Here is a 7281-nt window from a genome sequence, read left to right as displayed (position 1 = left end):
TATTTATGGAATGTTGCACTGTAGAACTTAAGCAAACAACTGACATAAGTAATCGATTCACTTTACTTCTATGTCAGACACTTTAGTCATTGTGAGCTCTGCAAAATGTCCCACTGTTAGACTGAATCTAAAAGTAACTCTCTGATAGTAACGCTCTCTCAACACCCTTCTCACAATACAACCCCAGTGTGGCTAACCCCAGTATATTTTACCCCAGTATAATTTACTCCGGTATGGTTTACTCAGTGTGGTCTTACCCCAGTATGGTTTACCAGTATGATTTACCACAATGTGAATTCCCCTAATGTCTGTTACCCCAGTAGGGTTTACCCCAGTGTTCTTACCCTAGTATGGTTTATCCCAATGTGGTTTACCACAGCTTGGTTTAAAACAGTATGGTTTACCCTAGTGTGGTTTTCCCCACTGTCTCTTACCCCAGTGTGGTTCACCCGTGTGGTATACAGTGCTACTGCAGTGTAGCCTCACGCCAGGAAAGAACTCATAATGGTGCCCCAACAGCTTTACTGCTGTTAGCTTCCTGACTGGCATTATTGGAGGCAGGCAAAGGCTTAAAGACTGCATCTTCCTGGTTTACTTCACAGATTCATAGACTTATAAAAAATATTGTTTATTTACTCTGTAGCTATCTCTATTATTTCCACTGATAACTTGTGCATTGTAGTTCTACATTAAATAAATACTGTAGTTCTAAATGAACATACTGTAGCATCAAGATGAGGGACATCATGTGAGACATCATCTCTTGATCATGAACACACAGCAACAGGAAGAAACCGAAATAGAATAATGGGTGAAATGGGGGTAATATGACTATGTGCCCCCATAGAAGCGGACTGGGCACACACAAGAGGCACGTCGTGGACACCTAGCACACCAAGGCGGTGAGCAGTTGGTCTTTCTCATTTCCTCAAAAACAAAAACTGGTAATAGAGATGGAAATACTCCAAGGAAACTGTCTCAGTATCTTTCCAGCATTGACTGACTGGATCATAGGTCAACACCATTATACTGTCCCCTGTATTCAAAGTGAGCTCCCTGGATTTGAGGAGCAGCTGTAACCTTGTCTGAATAAAGGAAGGGGATGAATGGAAGATGGCCTTTGTTACTAACTCTGGACACTAAAAGTATCAGGTTATGCTTTTTGGCCTTGCTAATGACCCTTCTGTTTTCCAGGCCTTCATAAATGATGTACTAAGGGACATGATAGCAAGGTTCGTAGTGGCTTATATAAATTACATTTTGGTTTACTCCCCCACACTCCCTGAGCATGTTGTTCATGTAAGAGAGTTTTTAAAGAGATTGTTAAAAACAATCTGCATGTTAAAAGAGAGAAATTTGCCTTCCACCTCCAGAAGACCTCTTTATTGGGATACATCAGTGATAGCAGGGTTACCATGGAAGATAAGAAGGAAGCAATCATGAACTGGCCAGATACCCAGACTCCTAAAAACCTTCAACAGGTCTTGGGTTTTTCCAACTTCTACCGGTGTGTTATATGAAACTTCAGTACTATTGTTGCCCCCTCACCTCCCTGTTAAAGGGAAATCCTAAAATGCTGCAATGGAACCCAAGTGCTGAGCAGGCTTTTCAGGCTTTAAAGAAAGCTTTCACTGAGGCTCCAATGTTACTGAACACCCAGATCCAGAGGAACCCTTCGTGGTTGAGGTAGACGTCTCAAATACAGAAGTTGGAGCCATTCTATCACAACTTGTTGATAAGCCCCTAAAGACCTCATCCTACTGCCTACTATTCAAATAAACCATCTCCTGCTGAAAGAAACTATGAACAGGGAACCTCTAGTTGTTAAGATAGCCTTGGAAGAATGGAGACATTAGTGAGAGGGGGCTAAACACCCATTTGTTGTCTGGACAGATCACAAGAACCTAGAATACATTAAACATGCCAAGCGTCTCACTCCTCATCAAGCCCGATGGTCGCTCTTCTTTAACCAATTTAATTTTCAGATCACTTTCAGACCTGGATCTCTGAATACCAAGGCAGAGGCCCTTTCTCGGATCCATGAAGTGATTCGTTCAGAGACCATAATTAACCCCTTACCTATTTTGCCCAGAGAGTGTGTTGTATGAGCAATAAAATAGAACTTTGACATGTAACTCAGAAGAGTCACGTCTACTACTCAGATACAGCCCAATACAGACTACACTACCGATTAGCCCCTAGTTCGATCCAGATCACCTGACTATTAACCACATCAGTATCTAGTTATCTCTCATGTGTTCAAATATATAAACTCAGTTCATCCAGTCTTTCATTGCAAAGTCTTGTCTGCCTGCCTTATGATTCTTAGCATTGGTATTCTTTGTCTGCTATTCTGGTTTATACTTTTTATGCCTGCTGGATTTACTCTTTTGCCTGCTTCTTCTTTGCTCATCACCTGTTTGCTGGATATTACCTCTGCTTGTGTTTTGACTATGCCTTTGGATTGCTGCTTTTCATTATTAAATCTGTTTTACCTGAATTCCACTCAGTCTCTGCTCAAAAAACCTAGGATGGAAGACCTGAACTCTACCACCACACCACTGTTTGATACTCTGTTTGACACTCTGCAAACGTTTGGAAAAAAGGTTCTTTGATCTTAAAAGATCAAAACTGAACTTTTTGGCCTTGTTGTAAAGTGCTATATATGGTACAATCCAAACACTGCCCATCACCCCTGGGTACACCAACCCACAGATAATTTAATCACTGCTCATCATCCCAGGAACAACATCCCCACTGTGAAGAATGGTACAATCCAAACACTTATCACCCTTAGAACATCACCCCCACAATGAAGTATGGTACCTGAATTTGACTCAGTCCTCTGCTCAAAAAACCTAGGATGGGAGACCTGAACTCTACCACCACACCACTGAATGTGTAATGCCCGAATGCTGAATGTGTAATGCCTGGATGCTGAATGTGTAATGTCCGAATACCGAACATGTAATACCTGAATGCTGAACATAGCCCTTGTGCAGTTCTGGTCACATCTGCAGTTTTCCTTTATGCTTTCATTGTCCCTCATTTAATCTAAATGAATTTTGAATCTACCAAATTAAGACATTTTCTGCCATAAAAGAAATGACCAATTAACTGCTTTATTAAAAGCATTACAGGTTTGGTGTGAAGTTGATTATACTGAGCAAATGTTCATTAGCAGTGGAACACATGCTAAGACAGGAGGCACTGTGTCATCAGCCTGAGAAAGAGAGGGATGGAAGGATAGAGAGAGAGAAAGAAATATATTAGACTTTAATTAGCGGCGCTTCGCCTAATTCAGTTGTCATCATGGCTAGATGCTCTTGGAGAGAGGACTAAAAGTACATCCTCACCACTGCCACCAGATTGGGTTGGTTGCGAAAGAGGTGGGGGCTATGAGGGGGGAGGAGGGGCTATGAGGGGGGAGGAGGGGCTATGAGGGAGAGGATGCAGCGGAGGGTGGACGGGCCGGTGTAGAGGAGGGATGGGCTGATGGGGAGGAAGAGGAGCTGAGGTGTTGGGGGAGGGGCTATGAGGCATGGGTGGGGCTTCTCTGAGAGAATGGGGTGAAATTCTGGCCAACTTCTACTGTGGTGTGAGGATTTTGTTATGCATAACAGAGAAGTGTTCAAGGACATATAGCAAGTTTGTCTTTCACATATCTGTTATTTTATTGGCTTAAATCTGCAGAGTAACTGAAAACCAAACATCAAAATCAAAGCATTCATTAAGTTCAACAGTGATGCAAATTACAAGGCAAAACACTAAAATCAGGAAATCAGTTTTCTTCAAACTGTATTCAGTTATGGTGACATTTCTTTAGGTAGGCACTGCTCACAAAAAAGCTCTTCATTCTGAATGTTCATTGGTCACCTCCTGTAAACCCCTCCCACAGTGTCAGTACCATTTACATTTTTAGCATTTAGCTGAAGCTTTGATCCAAAGTAACTCACAATTATGACTGAATACAACTTGAACAACCCCCGCTGAGATGTAAAAATCAATACACAGGACAACCATCACCTGGAGACTCCACAAAGCTAGTCTAGAGTGTCAAGGAAAAAGCCTTACTTTGAAAAAAGCCTTTTGAAATCACTTTTGTAGTTTCCCAAATGACATGTTTGATACTCTGCAAACGTTTGGAAAAAAAAAGATCAAAACTGAACTTTTTGGCCTTGTTGTGAAATGCTATATATGATACAATCCAATACACTGCCCATCACCCTGGGTACACCAACCCCACTGTGAAGAATGATACAATCCAAACACTGATCACCCTTAGAACATCACCCCCACAATGAAGTATGGTACCATCCAAACACTGCTCATCACCCTGAGAATACCACCCCCACAGTCAGAGTTGAAGGCAAAACAGATGGAGGTGAATATAGGGCATTCCTTGAAGAACAGCTGTACCAGTCTGCAAGATACCTGTACCAATCTGCAAGATACCTGTGACACGATGAGTAGGCAGAGGCAATCCCTGAGTGGAGCGAGAATTATTAAGGACAAATCCATGATCAGGTTTGGTCGAACAGTCCAGAGTCAGAGAGCAATACGAACAGGTACAGAACACAGGCTATATGAACAGAGGCTATGTACAATGACCAGCAACGTAGTACAGGAAAACCAGGAATTAAATACAAAACATAAGAAGAAGAAATTAAGAACAGCGGGAGACAAGGCACTGCTGTGGGTACCGCAATGCCAGGGAAGGGCCAAGAGTGACAATACCTCAGACTAGAATAGAGCTTCACCCTCTAACAAGACAATGACGGTAAGCGTACTGCCAAAGTTACACAGGAGTGGTTCAAAAGCAAGAACCCCAATGGATTAGGGTGGCCAAGTTAAAGCCTACACTTCAATCTGCCAAGATTTAAAAATTGCTCTTTAACAGAGTAATTCTGCAAGGAAGAAAGGACAAAAAAATCTAGATAAGCGAAGTGGACTGAAATAAATCCTTATGTACTTGACCCAGTAAAGGTGCCATGACCACATATTGATCCAGGTAGGTGATTACGTCTATGTGTCAGTCAAATGGTAAATAAGCCAAGTTTATAGTGGATGTTAGGCTGTGGTTCCAGGTGCCTTTTGTTCTGTTGTCATGGTAACACACCGCTTGGCATTTGGTGTGGTCTCCAGAGAGGGTTGCAGGCCAGCCAAAGAACATCAGGAGTGTGTGTGTGTGTGTTTGCGTGTCTGTCCTGAGGGTGTTTGTCTGTCTATCTGCTGCAGGTTCTTGTGTATGTGTGTGTTATGGCAAGAGTGTGTTACTGTAGGAGCATATCATAGCCAGTGTGTTTGTGTGTACTTTACTCTGCTGAAAGACACTCTTCTGTGAGTGACTGTGAACACAGCATACAATATTGTCCCACAGTCACTGCAATGCATGCATAGAGCAAAGTTATTCTTTTGAATATCAAAAAGAATATAAAAGCTAACAATAACTGCTCTGAAAGTTTAATCCATCACTGTTGCAGGCATTTGTGAAATTTTGATGTGGTCAAATATTTATATATCATATACAAACCTGTGATATTAAAATTTACATTCACAGATGAGCACTAGTTCATACTGACAATAACATTCAGAGAGAGAGAGCCTGTGTGTGTGTGTTAGTTTGTATATAAGTGTATGTTTAAGTGTATGTTTGAGAAAGAAAGAGAGTGTAAGAGATTTTATTTTTGTGTGAGACAGGGAGTGTATTGGTGCCCTCTTAGTACGAGACTAAAATATTGTAATGCTGTCAGCCTTTCCACACAAACCTTTTTATAACTGCCACATCTAAAAGACGTGAACGTCTCCAAATACGCATGCCTTCCTGGTCTACACATCCCTGCTTTGTAAAAAGCAGAGAAATGCAAACAAGCTGTCAAGCCCTGGAGATCTATTCCACACCATCCATCACACAGGTCTACCATGACTACCGTGATTTGTCTTCAGTAACACTTAACATTACACCACCACTGTTACAGATTAAATAATTAACTACAATTTAATATACTAACAATTGTAACAACACATTAATAGTGTAAGGACTCTCTCAGTACTTTCTCTGTGCACATCAATACTGTTTGCCATTATGTGAGGAGAGTATTGTTGCAGATGGTTACTCAGTAGCCTATATTACTGAGATAATTAATGGTATAGTTACACCATAACAGCAGCTGTGTAACAGTGGTACACTGTTCTCTTCACTTAGCTAATATACAAAGCCAGACAAATTAATTTGTATGCAACTGCACTTCATTTGGTGTTTAGATATACTGGTTTCCATAAAATCCTACCCTCTGCTGGCTTGGTCTAGAGCTGCTCTGAGCTGATGTGTCTGGTGCTCCTGTGGAAACTCGGCACTGCCGCTGTGGTCTGCAATCAGCAGCATTTAATCTAAAGTTTTAGTACAGAGTGAATCTATGAATAACTGTTTCTGTAGCATCGGTCCATGAATATAACTAGATTGCTAATGATTTACAGAAAAGAGCCTGCACTATGTTACGGAGACTGAAGCAGGAAAGAGACAGTGACGTAGTGTTTGGGTAGTGTTTCTGTAACGATGAAACGAGGCGAGAAGCAGGATGTAAATGCGAGGAGGGATCTTATTAATTAACAAGTACAAACAAAACCAAAATGGTATAAAACAAACACAAGGCAATACGAAACCCTGGGGAGGTAGACTAGAAAACTTAAACACAAACGAGAGAAGGGCGAATATTAACAAACAAGAACAATGGCACACGCAAACCACACCCAAAGAAAACCGAACATACAAAATAACCGGCAACATGGATAACGAAACACAGGGCTTAAATACACAAACTAATGAGGGAATAACCAGACACAGGTGGAACCACTAACAGGTGGAGAATTAAACAAGAGGAGCAGAGAAAACCAACACCAAAACAAGGAAGCACATGGAAACAGAACCAGGAAGATAACAAAATATAAGGTGTTGCCATGGGAACCCCAATGCCAGGGAGAGGTGATCATGAAAGTTTTTAGGTTTTAATGATGGAATCCGGAGAAACAAATCCAAAGGGAAAGACCAGGTAGCAAGAGACAAGCGACGTGTAATCGCTGCAACAGTGACGATGTTTGTGATGGCACATGTCCTGCTGGAGATGACCTTGCATCACCTGCCACACCTCCTCACCCTTACAGAACCAATTACTGCTGGGGTGTCTGCCTGGCTGGGACTCCATGGCAACAGGCGTTGTTGGTACCCCAGGCAACAATGAATTAGGGTAAAACCCATGGATTAATGTCTGGGCTAGTTCAGGA

The sequence above is a fragment of the Electrophorus electricus genome, chromosome 8, assembly GCF_013358815.1.
Source record: "Electrophorus electricus isolate fEleEle1 chromosome 8, fEleEle1.pri, whole genome shotgun sequence".
Taxonomy (NCBI): domain Eukaryota; kingdom Metazoa; phylum Chordata; class Actinopteri; order Gymnotiformes; family Gymnotidae; genus Electrophorus; species Electrophorus electricus.
The sequence above is the reverse complement of the archived record's forward strand: the minus strand, read 5'-3'. Positions refer to the sequence as shown.